Source organism: Hydra vulgaris, chromosome 03 (assembly GCF_038396675.1).
Source record: "Hydra vulgaris chromosome 03, alternate assembly HydraT2T_AEP".
NCBI classification, from domain to species: domain Eukaryota; kingdom Metazoa; phylum Cnidaria; class Hydrozoa; order Anthoathecata; family Hydridae; genus Hydra; species Hydra vulgaris.
Window position 1 is genome coordinate 33150020 of NC_088922.1, and position 19663 is coordinate 33169682.

The following is a 19663-nucleotide window of genomic DNA, read 5'->3' on the forward strand; positions in this document are numbered from 1 at the left end:
TTAGCAAAAACAGCTTACATAAAAGTAATTTGAAAAAAATTGTTGTTTACATTTACAAATAAAAGTAAGTAAAATTCAAGTTATAATATTTACTTTCTCAAAGAACAGTCATTTCATGTTGATTTCACATAAATTTCGAGATAGGTAGCGTATTCAAATCTATTGCCTGTTTGAGGGCACTTCTGGGTAAAACATCAGGTAATACTCTGATGTATGTGGGCAATGTTTGAGGTGGGGCATTGTAAATGGATTTTTTTTCACGTATATTGTAAAGGGTAATTCTATTATAATTAGGGGCAAATATAGCCAACACGCGCGTATACCAGTAGTGTAGAGACGGGCTCCCTGTCGCATGAGTGCTAATAGGGGCTGCTAAATAATCATTGATTTTTTATTTCTTTTTTTTTTTGTTTAGCAGAAATAGGTTAGTGGCCATAATGAAACTTTATCGGGAAAGGAACGGGGAACGGGAGCATAGTTTCTAAGCTATGGGTAAATCATGCATGTGTAAATGACTAAATCACTGTTCGTTAGAGCGTCCTTTTTCTACATTTTTTTTTCTTTGTATTTGCCTTTTCTAATCAAGTATTTTGTTATGGTAATATGACGCAATATAACACTTTTGGTTTCCGCAAAGACATCGACTGCTAAAACAGTTTTCAAAAAATTATAAGTCATTTAAACTATCAGATATAAATTATATGATTAAAGGATTGTTTATCAGATATAATCTTTTATTGCGTTTTATCATATATAATTAGGGATGGCAAAAATCCCCGAAATTCTCAATCCCGGGATTTCGGGATTACAAATTTGTCCCCGGGAAATCCCGGGATTGAATGAAAAACTTACAATCATAGAAGATAAAGCCTGCGAAGAACTTTTAATTATCAAACACTATTATATGATTAATTTAACTGATGAAGTAAAGTAATTTAAACTATAAATAACACCTTTAAACGATAACACAAAATAACAATGTTTAAAAATAATATAAGTATACATTAATATATAAGAGTTATAATTCGTTTTGAAAGCTCCACCTTAAAAAACTCAAAGCGTCCATCATTTCATCGTTTAATCGTGTTCGATTTTTAGAGCATAAAAACCCAGCGGCTGAGAATGCTCGTTCAGACTCTACACTTGTTGGTCGTATAGATAGAATATAGTTATACACTTTTTGAAGGTGATCACCTCTTGTGCCACCACTTTCAAATAAAAACATTTCTTTTTGAATCTTAGAAGTTATACTTTCTACCCTTATAGGTGTTGTTCGTATAGCTATCAATCCTTTTTCCATAACTTCGTTTAATTGTTCACTAATTGTTTTGACTTTCTTATCACCTTCGTCGCTTCTTAAAACCTGGTTTAGCTGAACATCACAACTGCTGTCTGCTGCTGATGCTATATCTGCGGGATGAAAACGCTTTATCATGCTTACTATAATCTTTTTATTTTGATTACTTGTATTTGGTACAAAAACATCTGTGATTTTCGTTGATGTAACCTGGCCATTATGAAGATAATAAACTAAGCTACTTAATGGTGTTCTCCTCTCTTTAATTCGGTGACTCAAAGCAGCATACAGTTATTTCCCGATTTCAGATTTTTGTTGTTTTATTTTGGTCAACATAAACTCTAATGCGATGTCAGCTGTAATTAAAGTTGCTTCTCGTCGACAAAGTGCTTCCACAGTGGCTTTAACAGGAGTCAAAAGTGCTACTAAATCAGATACAATTTAATATTCATTTTCGTCCATCTTAATTGAATCGTCAATTTTGGAATCCAATTCTAAATCTAGAAATGCCTTTTTAACACAATATCTTAATTTGTCAAATCTTTCAAGCATAAGCAATAAGCTGCTCCATCGGGTTTTACAATCCATAATCAAATGGATGACCTTTCCAAACTCAATTTTTACGTACTTTTGTAAATAATTTTCATTTTTGGTTGGAGACCTTTTAAAGATTTTTACAATTTTCCTGACTTTTGTTATAACAGGTCCAAAAACTTGGTGTTTAATAGTAACCTCAGAAGTTTCATTAAACAAAAATGAATTACTTGAATCTTGAATACAATCTTCCTCTTCAGAAGCATAGTCATTAATACAATCATTATCTTTTTCTTCATCACTGTGGTTCTCTAAACTTGCAAAGGTAGTGTGCTCATCATCTAAAATTTCATCGATTTCCAAGTAATTGGGGTCATTTTTAGAAAGAACTGATATTACTGCCAGCTGTAGAGCGTGGGCAAAGCATAGTTGTTGATCACTTTCTATAATTTTTCCAAGTTTCTTCATGACGCTTGCACCATCCGTGGTAATACCAATGATATCGTCCTCAAGTTTTATTTTAAAATTGTTGAGTCTCGTTTAGAAGTGAAACGCACTTTTCTGCTGGCATAGATCCTAAAATGCGAATCAAACCTAAATTCCAATAACTTTTCAACTCGTGTACGTTCACATTTATGTATCTGCAGTTTCCAAAAGAAGTCCACTCATCAAGCGTTAAGGAAAACTTGAAGCCTCTTGATATTTGATCAATTATTTCCTTTATAACTAGTTTTTTAACCTGTTCATAGTAGTCTAACACCATTTTTCGAAAAGTGTTTCTTGATTTTGGGACATTTTTAAAGCCTCGTGCAACTAACCCAGCTCGTATATCAGAAGAGTTGCAAATTGTATTAAATGATATACCATCTTTTGCTGCCATACGGGCAAATACTTCAGGTAGGCATTCATCTTTTTTCGATGTTGTTGGAAAATAACTTGTGATTTTCGGTTTTTTATTTTTCGGTTCTAATAATTCTTTTAAAGTTGAAGGTGTCGTGGATAAACTTGATTCCTGCGATGTTAATTTAATTTTATGTATAGAAAGTAAATGGGTATGAAGACCTTTCGTTGAACCACCAGCAATTTTAAATATTTTTTTGCATGTAATTATTTTGCATAAGGCTGTTTCATCTGCTCCTTTTAAAAAATGTTTCCATATGAGATTTGTGCTGTTGAATTCAGCGTAGTTAGTCATGATATTAGGCTAATTTCTATCTTATTGAAAAAAAAAAGTTATATTTTAAGCTATTTATTGACTAATTATCTTTATTCATAATTCAAAATGAACTTATGTGAAAACAATTATACTTCGAATTAATAAATAAAGTTTATTTAATATACCTTCCGTATTTAATAACTTTTAATGTTAAAGAACTTGTGACAATCACGCCAACGTTAAGAATTTAAAAAATAAAAGGAAAACATTGCATGGAGAATAAGCAGCTCAACAAATTTTAAAGCGAAAATTTAGACATTTTAATTAAATAAATTAAGTTTAATCAATTTTTGTTTTTATTTATTGTTTATTACAATCCCGAAATCCCGGGAAATTTTAGAAACTAATCACGGGATTTCGGGATCATGAATTTGTCTGTAATCCCGGGATTTCGGGATCCCGGGATTGCCATCCCTATATATAATCTATTTGAAAAAAGATGGTTAGGAAAGCTGTTCAATCTTCTACTATAGGTTGTGGGCACCTCAATAACCTACTTTTTGTTGCGTTGGTGTCCAACTGACAAAAATAAAATCTTATTCAATTAAAATAGTGTTTTAAATTTAAACTTTCAATTTTTTTTCAAACGTTAGTTTGACTTCACAAGTTGTTTGTCGGCTATTAGTTGTCCCAGAATCTTGCGATTGATTTTTCACTACCTTCCAGACTAGCTAATGCTCTGAAACTTCCAGCATTTGTGTAAACTTAATAAAAGTACATGTTAAAATTTGTTTTCAGAGCTAACTGGAGAATTTCACTTTTTTGAACCTTTTTTTTTTTTTTTTTTACTTTATCTTTCAGACTTTACTATGATTTTACTTTATCTTGACAGCATTTGTGTAGTCCCGATGAACATGCATTTTAAAATTGTTTCCTGGACAAGAGGGTCGTGCCCTTATTTTTTTTCTCTAATATTTCTTTAAGGTTGGGGTTTATAACTTTTTAGAAAGAAAGGTTTTTTGCAGAAAGGCTTTGAAAATATATTTTTTCGATTTATATGTTTTAGTAATAATTTTTTTCGGGAGGAAATAAGTTAGTGGCCCTGATAAAAATTTAACGTAAAGGAGCCGGACATATTTGTAGTTATGCTGCTGCTTTTCACTTTTCTGGTTCTGGTCAGCCTTGGTCATAACAACCACTCTAACAGAAATGAAAATAAATTTTTTTTTTGTTTATTTATTAATAGTTTTTCATAAAACTGTTGTCTGGAATGAACTAAATTTAATTAGTCTATTCCAGACAACAATTTATCCTTTATTATTCTATTATCTAACAATTATACTAGTTGGTCATTTCCAGAAAAAACTTTTAATTTGGTTAGATTGGTTTTTAGCAACCACGCTAAATGAAGGAAGCCAAAATACAAAACTTGCAAAATGTAGAGCCATTTCCAAAGCAAGATTAAACCAGACAGTCTTTTAAAAAAAACTTTTAATTAACTGATGTAAATAAGATCAAGATTAATTGAAAATAAATTAAAGTTAAAAAAGTAAAGATGTAAAAGTAATTAACTTAAAAAAAATGTATAGCCTTTTATAACCACAACAACCTCTTATTTTAATTTATTTAATAAAGCGTATTTAGTAGGATGGTTCAAAAAATGCACACTTTCAAGTTTAAAATTATAAGGTCGATCGTGAAGAAAAGAATCTTGATGTTATTTTATCACATAGATGAAATAACATCAAGTTCTTTTTTTTTCAGTAAATTTTTGTTGCTTTTTTTTACTTTAAATTTTCAGAAATTTAAAGTTAAAAAGTTAACAAAAGTGCTAATTACAATATTTAAACAACCAGATTCCAATCACATATTTAAAATCAGGCCTGTGCAAACTCAAAACATTTATATGATCATGTTTATGTAAAGCTTTTCAAAAGTATTGCGATAATGGGAGTCTTTTAACAATAAACCCCTTAAATGTTGACTTCCCTTTTATGCCATTAGTGTGAGAGTGATGAGTTTATAACATTTATGAATACATTTTTTAACATTTTAAACTAAATTTAGGTTCATTAACAAGTCTCTAATGTCATGCAATAATCTCTTAGTGTTCAAAAACAATGACCATATAAATTTTGAGCAACCTCCCCAATTATTTAGGGGATTTAATAGGGGATTTGATAATTATCAAATTAATTTTTTTTTCAAATATAATTTCGTCATTGATTTTTTTATTTTTTATTATTACATACAGACATTCTTTAATGCAGTGATGGATTTTTAATTTTTATAATTTTTTATTTTCCTGAATTTGCTGTTACAAATTATTAATTTTGTTTTGTAAAATATACGAAAGGCGGGGAAAAGAAGAAGACAAAAATAGTTTTATTGCCAAGCCCCTAAATATCCGTACATAATAAAGTCATTAAAAATTGATGATCGTGTGTTTTTCTGAAGTTTGAGTTTAATAAGCTTATTTTAGTTGACAATTATAATTTTGTATTTTTTGGGAATATATCTAAAAAATTATAAATATGCATCTGAAATACCAAATTCTCCTGTTTTAGTATGTTATTTTAGAAAAAGGTGAATCTTTTTCTAAAATAATATGCTAAAACAGAAGAAATATTGCATAAATAACAGAAATTCCCAGGTGGCGAAAATCAGCATTTTTAACACCTACTTTTCTTTGCTTTTCATCGCGGTCAAAAAGAAGCTGAAGCCGCTTGTGTATACGTTGCATTACACATTGCATACGCAACACATTGCCGTACACATTGCATACGCAATGTGTGCGGAGAAGGTGTCAGAAATGGTTTGCGAAGTTCAAAAACAGCGACTTTGACCTCGAAGACATATCTTGCAGCGGACAACTTACAGAATTCGATGAGGAGCATCTCAAGGCACTTTTGAAGGAAGATGGTTGCCAAACAAGTCGTAAGTTAGCCGAAAAAATGGACTGTGATCATAAGACGATTCTCAATCATCTTCACTCAATGGGATTTACCGAAAGGTTAAAGCCTGGGTGCCTCACAAGCTTAACGAAGTCAACAAAGAAAATCGTCTTCAAAACGCTGCTTAATACCTTGTGCGCCATTGAGCAAAACGCGTCCAAAAACAGCACTTTTTGTACCGAATCGTCACGGTTTGTGAGATGAGAAATGGTGCCTATACGTCAATATGAAACAAAGAAAGGAGTGGGTGGCCCCAGGAGACACGCCGATGTTGAGAGTCAAGCAAGATCTCCACCCGAAAAAGACCATGATCTGCGTTTGGTGGGACTGGGTAAGCATAATACACTGGGAAATGCTTGAAAGGAACGCAGCAGTCAACAAGGAGCTCTACATTGCCCAACTACAACGCGTAAATGAGGCTATGCGACTGAAAAGACCTGATCGACAAGGCAAAAATTGGGTCAACAACTTCTTTGACACCAGACTCGGCAATTTTTGGTGGAGTGGCATCAACAATTTGGTCGAGAGGTGGAAGAAGGTTGTAAAAAGTAACTGCAAACTTATAATTAATTTATTGTTATAATTATTGCTTTTTGTTTAAAGATACTATTTGTTTAAATGAAGTTTTACTAAAAATGACCATCTCAAAATAATGATCAAAAGTTCACTTATTCGTTTTAATATATCTGTTTATTTATTTTTTATGCAGCTTGTAAAAAGTTTTGACGATAAAATTAGAAGGATTTTTTTCAGAAATCTAGTTTGTATTTCTAAAAGCATTTAATTTACTACGATAATAAACTGTGATGTTGATATTATTTTGTCCTACGTCCACCTTTCTAAGATCCTACGTCCATCTTTCGAAGATCCTGTTAAAATTATCTTATCCTACGTCCACCTTTCGAAAACTGAAGCTAAAGTTTGATTGTGTTTGCTGCTAGACTAAAATAAATATTTTGTAGTAAAAGTTTTTCACAAAACTTAAGAATATTCAGTTGCTCATTTTTAACTAAGTAGAACTTATATAAGTAACAATGACGCTCATATTTTTGCATACACTTTTAGACAAACAAGCAACTCTTTTTTTTTTGTAAAACTAAAAAAGTTCTTTTTTGTTACGTCTCGCGTAATTGCAATAAACAGACTGTTCGAGTGACGTTATCAGAATATTTGAGTAACTATTTCAATTTCAGCAACAAAAATAAGACGTTTGGCTTAAATAAAAGTTTAAGATCAGTGTTTTTACAATCTTTCCACTTTAGTTTGATACTATTCTTTGATGTCATGTGATTATTAAAACTATTTTTTGTCATTGAACGCGCCACAACTCTAACTTTTGGAATTTTATTCAGAACTCCTAATTGAAAAAATATGCAAGTGTATAGATGTATTGTTATCTGCAAATATATGTATGTATGCTACTTTTGGAGGTGAACAATCCTTTTTTTTTTTCTTTATTTAGTGATACCTGTTTAATTTCAACCAGATGTTTAATCTTTCTAGCTCTTTGTTCATACATTTGTAAAGGCCTTTGATTGAGTTCGACTTACGCAAATCTTATTTTCTTGTTTTCTAAATTCGCGACAATGAATTAAATTAAATTTAATTGTTGCGTATTTACCCCGACTGCAAAGATTTTTAACTTCTTCCCAAAGTTTCTCTCTTTCATTGACTCAATAGCAAAGTCTTCATTTATATATATTCCATTTCTTTTTAGATTTTTAAGTGAACTTAAGATTTTATTTTTATCTTGGTAGTTCTGGAGTTTCACTACGATAGTTCTTGGTGTTTGTCTTCTTTATACGACCCAATTCGATGTGCTCGTTCCACAATAACTTTGCTTGAAATTTTAAAATTGTTGATGAAAATTTTTTTCACAGATTTTTTAAAGTCACTCCTTTCTCTTGGCGAATCTTACTCCTGGAGAATCTTTTAGACTATCGATTTTTATGTTGTTACTTTTATGTTGTTAACTTGCTACTAAAGTGTTACGACTTCGTAACAAGAAGATGGGGTGGTGGAGGCGGAGGTAAAAAAAGGTCTAAAATTGCGTGACCTAATTTATGGACGACCCTTTATTTGTATTTTCACATTTAGACACCAGTATCTCGCTTTAGTTTATTAAAAAGTTTATTGTTATTAATTATTAACATTATTAATTTATAACTTTAGGATTCCTTTTGAATGTAATTTCGAAAGGATTTATTTTAATATATATTTGGAAGTGATCGCTAATACCAGTTTTGAAAATACCCATCTAAAACAACGTTCTTCCAAATATACTTCCAGATTATTCAAAAGGTTGTGCAGAAGAAACTAAATAGCCTTGCGATAGAATCGCTATGTGTGAAGCCATATTACCAAACGTTAAAGTGTTAACACTTCTGTCTACAAACCATTGCCAAGTATATTTGCCATGTATATTGTTTCATTCCAAAAAACAAAAAAATAATATACCATCTATACTTCCCTCATTAAAAATAGATATAGAAAATATTAAAAGTACAAAAACAACTAAATTTCTTGGGATACTTATTGACAAAAATATAACTTGGAGGGCCTTAGTGATACTAGGAGATATTAGTACAATAAATACCAAAATTTCAAAAAATATTGGGATACTCTACAAAGTTAAACCTATGTTGTCTCAAGATAATCTTAAATCTCATTATTTTTCCTGCATCCAAAGTTATCTTACGTATGCTAATATTTCATAGGTGTCCCCACAAATCCAAATTGAATACTCTTTATTTAAGTCAAAAACGTGCATCGAGATTAGTTATAATAAAGATAAACTCACCCATCACATTTACTAAAAACCTTGAATCACTAATTGTTTACCAAATCAAGATCTATTAAAATATTATATTCATGCTTAAATACAATCTCGGACTAGTCCCATCGCATTTTTCAGATAACTACTTTTAAATTAACTCTAATAGATATATCACAAGAGCTACAGGGAACTTCACATTGCCTAAAAAAACAACAAAACTCTCACGATTCTTTATTTCCTACCAAAGTCCGTACCTATATGATAAAATAATACCCGAAAATATAGAACTTAAAGCATTAAATAATCCTGCTACCTTGAAAAAGAGTAGAGTTCCTCCTGACAAGTAAAAAACAGTTAAAAAGCTACACAATATCTCTCAAAGGTAATCGAATAAATTTACACAATAGACTCAAACACCTAGGGGTTTACATGGGATACAAAGATATCTATTTTTCGGGCAGCTGTCCAAACTCTTGTTCAATCTGAAGTCCGTTTTGCTCATCCAAAATCTATCACACAAATATATAAAACCTTGGTAATACCAACATTAATTTACGGTCTTGAGCTTTGTAAAACCAATGACGTAACAATGCAAAACCTCGGTGGAATTGGAAGGAGTGCATTAAAATCACTTTTCAACCTTTCAAAACATTGAAAAATTGTTTACACTCTTTATTTAAAATTCAAGACATATCAAAATGCATTCACCAGATTAAACTGAACTTATTTATCCGTCTTTTGGATAACAAATCGACGAATGATATTATTGAATCTCATCTTAATAACCCCGCGGTAAAACAATCTTTTGTAGATGATGTCCAGTAGGTGTGTAAGTGGACTAAGTTTTAAAAAGTTAATGAATGAAAAATAATAGAATACGTTTTATTGTTGAGAAAAAATAATAATAATAAATATATTTTTGGAAAACAAAAGTGAAAATAATAAAAAAATGTACAATAAGTATAAATGCTTTTACGAAAATCTTTTCAAGAAAGATAGAAAAAATTATTATAGTAAAGAAATTACAAAAAACAAGTTTGATGTAAAAAAAAAATATGATGTAATCAACTATATAATGGAAAGGAGTGAAATAAAAACTGCTATACTACCTCAAAAAATAAATACCAATAAAACTGATATTCATTTTCCCTTACTAATCTCGTTTGAATTTTTTAAAAGCATTAACCCAAAACTTTAAAAAAAATTATGACCACACCAGTGGCGGGTTTAGGGAAGGGGGGGGGGGAGTTATGCAGCATAACAATTAACAAATGAGCAATGTCAATGGAGATGGTAAAAAAGCAACTACTGCAAAAAGTAAACAAATCAATATTTCTACATATTTTAACAACAAACATATATTATCAGAACCGGTTAATAATACAGAAAACTTAATCATGTTGATACCGTGCACTTCTCAATTATCTGAAAATGAAAAAAACACTGCTTGCAGTATAAAAAAAGATACTTTAGAACCTTTAACTTTAAATGAGGATAATGTATATTATTTAAACTCAATGTCTTTAAATCAAAAGACAAGATATGGGTTAGTTAAAAAAAATGTTTGCCTGGATCTAATTTTATTTATCCTTTTTCAACACTTGTTAAAAAAGGCAAAGAACTAAAACGATATTTAAATCAATCTCATTTCACAAAATTTCCTATGCTTCTATTATAAAGATGGTTTCGAGTAAAATAATTTTGTTGATAACGAATAAAAATTAATAAACAGGCGGTCTTAATAAGCTTGGTATGGGCAGATAAATTTTCCCATAATCATTTAATGTGTACAAGCACGCAAGAGAATGTGTAAAACCATATTACCCAGTGGGCACAGTACGTTTTTAAAACGTTCTTTGGACGTTTTTATTAGGTTTAAACCTTTTTTTTTTTTTTTTTTTTAAACATATTCGCTTCCAACAAGGCTGCAAGCAGCCACTAATTAAAGTTGGAAATTACTGTAAGAGAAAAGATGAAGATTGTAGAGCAAGATAAGGATTGACGGACGATTTAAAAGATTGCAAATTATATGAATCAGGAAAGCAAGATGAAGGAAGCGAATTCCAAAGAACTGATGTTCGAGGAAAAAAACTAGACGAATAAGCGTTTTTGGAGCACTTAGGAACAGTCACAGTAAAAGAATGAGACATAGTTCAATGACAAGTAACACATGAATGAATTTTAGTAGATGGTACAAGAGGCGCTAGCTCCTTAGAGCAGGGCCCACTATAGTATTTATAGAAAAGAGAAAGAGAGGCAACATTACCCTGGTGTGACAATATTTGAAAGTTGGCTGCAAAAGCAGATCCAACTATGTTTAAAATGCCTTTTTGCACCTTATCTAAAAGAATAAGGGCATCATTCAAAAATCCGCTCCAGATATGACAACAGTATTCCATACATTGATGGATTTGAGACTTATAGAGATAAAGAATTGAATCCAGAGTAAGAAAATGACAAGCATGTCATAAAGAGATGCAACCTTAGCAGATGCTAATTTTGCAACTGATTTGATATATGGTTTCCAAGAAAGATTGGAAGTAAGAGTTAATCCTAGAAGATGAAGAGTAGGTGACTCATCGAGTACATCACCGTTCATAAATATAGAAAGATCTAAATTATTGCGATAACGATTGGCTGAAAAAAATTGAGTTTTATCTGTATTAAAGTTCACCAGCCACTGTGAGCCCCATGCTGTAGCAGAAGTGAGATCCTTTTCAAGCTCAAATGCCCCCTCCAAGCAATCAGAGGGTGTTGGTTTCTTATCACGACAAGAATAAATGGTAGTATCATCAGCAAACAATGCCACCTTAGATGTGAGAATATCTGGAAGATTGTTAATGTAAATTAAAATGAGTATAGGGCCAAGGATAGAACCTTGAGGAAACCTTGAAGTTACAGAATAAGAAGAAGAGTGTTGTCCATTGAGGACAACTTTTATGCTACGATTGGAAAGGAAGGATTAAATGATCTTAAAGATGTTGCCGGATACACCATAAGAAGAAAGCTTATGGAGAAGACCAGCATGCCAAACTTTATCAAACGCTTTTGAAATGTTAATAGCAATGGCCTTAACCTCTCCACCTTCATCTAATGCATGATAAAACCTGTCAGTTATTACTGTTAGCAAATCAGCTGTAGAACGAGAAGATCGAAATCCATATTGATGGTTAGAAAGTAAGTTATTAGATTCAAGATGAGAAATTAAGTGTTTGTTAATTAAAGATTCAAAAACCTTGCTTATGATAGGAAGAAGACTTATCGGACGGTAGTTAGACGAATCAGATCGCTCCCCAGAATTTTTGAAGATAGGGATAACAGATGCGGCTTTCCAGCAGGCTGGAAAGCAAGACTCTGATAAGCACTTGTTAAATAGTTTTGAGAGTATAGACGACAGCTCCGGAGAACACTTCTGCAAGACAATAACAGGTATATTGTCTGGGCCACAAGCTGCAGAAGAGTCTAGGCAGGAAATCACTTTAGATTCAGATGCTGGAGTGATATGAATGTCAAGCAATGGATCAACCTGTTTGTTGGCAATAACAGGTAGAACGCAATTAGTGGAATCAAGAGATGATATTGATGAAAAGTTTTTAGCAAACAGTTCGGCTTTGTCTTTAGGTGAGGTGACAAAGTCTGAACCATACAAGAGTGGTGGAATTATAGATTTGCCCTTATTATTGATATTATTAAAGATTCTCCAGAAGTCACGAGAGCCTAATTTTTGAGATGAGATACGAGATTTCATGACCTGAGAATAGCGGGTTTTGGCGTTAGACAAAACCTTTTTACAGTTGTTTCTAGCAGTAATAAACAGACGTCTGTTTTCTGGAGAATTGTTTTGCTGATATATATGGAAGTAACGGTTTCGATTGGCAATCGCAGCAGCACAGTGTGAAAAAAACCATGGAGGAGAGTTAGGTTTGACCTGGAATCGTTGGGAGGGAATAAAAGATTCCATGCCAGCCTGAATCCATGAAGTTATTTAAAAAGCACATTTGTCGACAGGAAGACGAAAGATTTTTACCCAAGGGCCATCACGAAGAAAATCACGGAATCCCAGTCAGCTTTACTGTAGTTGAACGATGTTTGGTAATAGGGGTATTCAGGTGATGAAGAAGAATAAGATATTAGTTTTAGAGAGATCAAACCGTGATCAGAAGAACCTAAGGGTGAATGTGGAGAAACTGAGCACTGACTAGGATCAGAAACAAGACATAAGTCGAGTAAAGAAGGTAAATGATTAGGGTTGTCAGGAAAGCGAGTTGGAAAGTTGACTATTTGAGTTAGGGATTGAGAAAGGCAAAAGTTGTGGACTTTAATGCCTGTCGAATCACTGACACTAGAGCCAAGCCATTCAGAGTGGTGAGCAATAAAGTCACCAACAACAACTATATTAGCCGATGGATAAAGAGAGAGGGCTTGGTCAATATGATCAGAAATAACATCAAAAAGAGTGCAGTCTTGAGATGAAGGAGAGCGATATAGAACAAAGAGAAAGACAATAGAGTGAAGTGATGCTAAACGGAAGCACATGAAAGAATAGTCTGTGGATTCAAACCTAGTTTCACGACAAACAGGAGAATTCTTACGAATGTAAATGCCGAGGCCAAGCATGTGACTATTGGAGTCTTTACGAATCAGAGAAATAATAGCCCAAGCAATTGCCTCATTACTACTAATAAACCCTAAGCCGTAACAAAGGGCTCCAAATGTGGCCTCCGCAATGCACACCAAAAGTACAAACAGGGACACCATCCATGCGCAACATGGCACTGTTTATACTTTGATGTTTTTCAGCTGTTGATGGAATCAGCCTCTCTGAGAGCTACCACAGGGTTCAGGAAACCTGACTACCAGCCGGCCTCAGAACCATAAAACTGAGTTTTAGACCTGTACCCTCATTAGGAGATAATAGAATGAGTTGTTTAGTCATAAAAACAGAGACACAAGCAAAACCCATGCATTGAGTCAAGAAGATCCAGCATTCAACATCCTAAACTGGAAGCAATGTATTAAAAATACATCTGCGCAAGCCTAATAGATGAAGAAGGGGTGCGAGGCTGGTCAACAGATAGAAACTCTTTACCTCTTAAGTCTTAGCCTAGGAGGCCTTCTACAAGACAGTAGCTGGGTGCATTTAACATCTGCCCATGATGAGTATTTTTATCGAGACACCATCTCTAGCCTTTACTCAACCAAGAGCCCCAAGGCAGGGGGTGTTTTAAATCGGAGTTGGCCTCTCCTAGCTTTTGGTTAAAAAGGCGTATCCTACAAGGCAGCAGGATAACCTGATCTGACAGGATAAGCAGGATAACCTGATCTGACAGATCAGGTTATCTGATCTGACAGATTATCAGATCTGACAGATCATATATATAATATATAAATATATATATGTATATAAATATATATATATATATATATATATATATATATATATATATATATGTGTATGTATATGTAAGTATATACATATATATATATATATATATATATATATATATATATATATATATATATATATATATATATATATATATATATATGTATATATATATATATATGTATATATGCAGTGATTTGATTCTATTGAGATAAAAAAAAAAAATTTTAATTTAAAAAAATACCACTCTTTGAATTATTAAGTTAAAACCATTATTTGCTATTTTATACTTTAAATTTGCTTTATCGTTCAAATCATTCTAAATTTTTTATTTCTGATTTGTTTATTTTGAAGTTATTTTAGAGAAATTTGTTTTGTTATTTGTTCATTAGAACATAGTTTTATATTTTGCTTCTTGGTTAAATGACAGTTTGCATAGATGACAGTTTAGAAGTGACAACATAAGAGTATAGAGTGATAAAAAAAAAAAGGTATTAAAAAGTATTAAAAAAAAGTATTCCTTTAACACATTTGTTTTTTTGAAAGCAACAATTTGTTTATTAGAAAATGTTTTTATATTTTATTTTTTGGTTACATTACGGTTTGGTTAGATGTCAGCTCAGAAATGACCAGTTGACAGTTTAGAGTGAACAAAAATAAAAAAATAAAAAATAATATTCTAACATTTTTGTTTTAATGAAAGCAATAACTTGTTTATTAGAAAATGGTTTTATATTTTATTTTTTGGTTTGACAGTTTAGAAGCGACAAGATGTCAGTTTAGTGTTAGCAGACGTTTTTTTCAAAAAACATTATTTTAATAATTTTGCTTTAATGAAAGCAACAATAAATTTGTTTACTCTTGCTGACTGTGATGCAGCTCAACGATCACTACAAGAGTGCAACAGTTAATAGACCAAAATTTCAGTTATGAAATGACATTTTAAAAATTAAAGATGTCAGTGAAAAGTGTTTCTAATACATGATTATGGTTTCCTTTATTTTAGGAAAATCTTAAATGTGTACTAGCAAGTCAAGACATTTTTAAGGGACCAACCGTGACATGTTCGAAAAACCAAAAACGTAAGGTTTAGAAATATACAAGACTATATACAACCAATTAAAAATATGGTATATTATTTTATTACTAAAATAATATACTTGTTAGCAGTATGTTAACAATATTAGTAAAAATGGAATAGGTGTTTGATTTTTCCAATTCTTATATTCTTTTTTTTTTTTTTAGCTATGACTTCGTTATTATTTTATGAGTTAGCCTACTATTGAAATATGATTTTAATTTAGTAAAGTTTCATGGTTTGAAATTTTATTTATTAATCATAAGTCATCAGTTTGGCAGAAACAAGAAGTTTTCACAATTAAGGTTAAATTAATTTTTTTTACTGCTAACATTAACAAACCAGTTGTTATGATTAATTATAATTATTTTGTTTTTATTAAGTTTTATGTTGTGAATCATGTCACTCAGATGACACAAGTCATTCAGATGATTTATGTCACAATATTTATAGCCTATTTAGGTATGCTAGTTGCACCTGATACAAAAAAACTCTATTAAAAGGTATTTATTTTATAAAATTGTGTTTAAAGTTAAAGAAAAAATGTCAGAGGTTACAATTGGAGCAAAGCATATTTAAACATATTAAAATTACATCATTAATTTAAACATGCTAAAATAATAACCTTCCATTAAAACTAATTGCAGAATTGATCTAGGTATTGAATATGCCATTCTACGTATTGAGTATTTTTAAATTTACACTGTGTAGGATTAAATCTAGTATAAATTGTCCATGCTCTTTGGAAAACTTACTATAAACTTTTCAGCAAACTTGGATGATGGCAATATGTGGTAGGTAGGAGGGAGTTTTATTATACAGCAAATAAAAAATTGTACTCATTCAGAAAAGTTCGCCCAAAACAAGAGTTCTCTACTATTTTAATGGCTTTTATACATGCAACTATAGGTCTCAGCTGAGGAAACGAAGATGTAAAGCTGTATTAAAAGACTTCTTTCTGTCTATCCTAGACAGATTGCTGAACAACGGGGAGAGTTTAATCTAAATTTGAACATACATGGAGTAGCCTTAAACGTTTAAAGAGTTCTTTAGTTATTTTTTATATAAGAGTTTAATTTATCCTTAACATAGATATACTGTTCTAGAGCAGGAACAGGAATTGTTCACTTTTTGTTGGATTATGTACAGTATTAATATTATGAATATTTAATTTTTTTTTGTAGTTTAGTATTTTGTTTATATTAGTTGACATTTATTTAAAAAAAATTGGAGCCCCTCAGTTTTATACTTAGCCCCAATTTGCCCCTTGGAATTTTTTATTTAATAAAAAAAATTAAATTTAAGTTCAAAGACTTTTTAATAAAAGAGTTCATTACAAAATTAACGTTATTGCATTCTCCTAAATATTCATAATTATAACTATTTTTTCATAATTATTTTATTCATTTCATATTTTATTAATTTTTTATTCATTTCACAATTATTTATTCATAATTATAATTATTTAAAATTATAATTATTTATATAATTATAAATATCCATAAATATAATTATTGCATTCTCCTAAATATGTCATATTATAAATCTGAAATAAACATGAAAATAATGTACCTAATATAGATAACTTATATATCTGTTTTGATACTGCAGTAGTTGTTGTGAAATATTGTTATTTCATGTAAGAAAATTTAAACCTTTTAGAAAATAATTAATGCTGAACTGATTGTCATCAAAAACAACTTCGATGACAATTTATTAGCATGTTTCAATGGTATATGAAAAATACGATCATAAGTCATTCTGATCAATTATAATCATTTGGTCATTTCATATGACTTGCCAAAATTAATGTTAAAAACACAATTTTATAACATCGCTTTGCTGGGCAGAGACTTCAATCATAAAAGTGTCAATAACATTTTTTCTAGAACCTAGCATTGCAATTCCCTTGATAATAACGCCATGTCCTTGAAATATCTACAAGTTTTCGAAAAATATTTTCTAAATTATAATTTTGTATTGGAATGGGGAAAACTGCTTTTGTAACATTTTTATTTGTAAAACCTAAATTTATCATATTGAATTACCAATTCATATAATGTTTCAATAGCAGCGAGCAGCAAACAGCAGAGTGGGACAAATATTATTCAATGCGAAGTTACACAAAAAATTATATTTTTCAGAAAATAGGAACAATTAAAACAACTTATTTATAAAATGAAAAAAAAATTTTAATCATTATTTAATTAAATTAATTGTTGGAAGAAGATTAAATAAACAATCCAAAGTATAGATAGATATTGGTTTATCACAATTAAAGATTTATTTGTTAAAATAAAAAAGTTAAGACTATGAATATGAAAAAGAATTTAAGAAAAGTTAAGAAAATGAAAATTTACAACTAAGGTTTTGTTGATTATCTTAGTTATAATCCAAGAAATCTTTTGTTTCTTAACTTAACTCAGCACTTAGTTTATGATTCAAAAGTTAAAAATCAAATTTTGAGGTTTAGCTATCAAAATCATTTCTAGCAGTATTAAGTCAAAGTTGCAGAGATCACCATTCCTAAAAAAGAGAAAACAAATTAAAAATTGCATCTGTTAATATCTTGTTCAAGTTAATATCTGTTATAAAATTTAAAGAAAATCTAAGTCACAAAAATAATGTAAATTATATTATCTACAAATGCATATATAGGTAAGCAAAACGTGATAAGTAATGTTGACTTTCTTTAAGTAACATTTATAAAAAGAAAAGGGAAAAAGAAGAATAATATTTATAAAAAGTTGGTCCCTTCCCAACCCAAACCCTTCTATGTGTTATCAACTCCCTTGCAGGTTCTCCCTAAATCAGTCTATGTATGTACTAAAGTATGTACTCTTTTTTTGAAAATAAATTTCTGGCTTTAAAAATCAGATAAACATTTAAATATGTTTCTGTTTTTATCTTTGTAATTTAGCATTTCTTTGCTTACAGGAAAATAAAGAAATGCATGGCGTCCTCTTGGACGCCATGCATTTCTTTATTTTCCTGTAAGGCCTATTTAAATGTTTAATAAATATTTAATAATAAAGATAAACCATGCAAAAACATTCTTTTTTTTAAGGCATTTTTTTCATTGTTTTATTTGACCTTGCTATTCATACATGTTTCTCAACGTATCCTACAAAATTGCGAAAATGAAACTCCTTCACGCCCATATTTTGCCACCACATCACAGTGGTCCAAATGATGGACAAAATGAAAAAATCTATATTTCGGGACTAAAATTTTTTAATGATTTTTTGAAGCTAGAATGAAATTTTAATTAAATGGAAAAGACTAGAGGTCATTGTCATGCCTGGTTAAGAAATGACAACCTTTCGAAGTTTTAAAAAACATGTAAAAAAACGTTCATACCGCAGAATTAGATTTTTCACATACATTTTCTAATTTGAAATATATGCAACAGATTTATAGACAAAATGAAAAAAAATATTTTATTTGTCACGAAATTGATTGAACAAAATAAAAGTATTAATTTCAATTTTTTTTTTAACGTTTTTAATAAAAAAATTTTATTTCTTTTCAAAAAATTGAATCAAAAAGTCAGTCCACAAAAAAAAAATCTCCTCAATTTTGTATACTTCCTCAAATATCTCAAAAACCGGAGATTAGCTAATACTAAACCATATATTATTTGGAAAATTCATACTGTTGCCATTAATTTGGTATGCCACATATATTTACCGAATACCCGGTTTAAACGTTATTTGTGGTTATAAAAACCACATTTAACGTTTTATTGTTTCTTTAAGCCTAATGCACTAGATATTTTATCTAAATTTCAGCAAAAAATACCAGAAACAAAGTAATATACTTTTACTAAAAGGTTTTTTTAACGTGTTCAGTGTTTAATGTTTGTTCTTATTCTGAATTAAATAATTTTATTGTAAAAAGCTCTAAGCCATTTGGTGACAATTATGTGGTTAAACAGTTTTTATTGTTAATTATTGTTAATTGGTATATATGGCTTTTAATGTTAATTTTTGGGGGTTTTAATTCAATATAAACTATTGCTAGAATTCGTAAATAGGAAGGTTTAATTTAGTGATGAATGTCATTACCTAATTCCTGTGTTTCGTGCAAGCTAACTACGCAACATAAATGAAATTCTATACAATATTTTCATATTGTAAATACAAATCATTGTTTATGGTTTACAAAATTACATAATTAAAAAGTTTGATTCAGCATAAAAAGGCTATACACACAGTGGTCGCAGAGGTTGAATAAATTTACACACAGTGGTCGCAGAGGATCATGGTTTTTGCCACTCTTTTATGGGAAATCCAAGCAAGTAAAGAAAGGAGGTAGTGCTGTTAGGAAATTTTCAAACTAGAAAAAAGAAAAAAAAAGTTTTTTATAACACCCATAAAAAAGTGACGCCCTAGGCAGATCAACACCCCATCTTTTCCCCCCGTTGCTACCCCAATGTTCACGTGTCAGCTACTTGACCTACCCAACCCTACCCAAAAATTC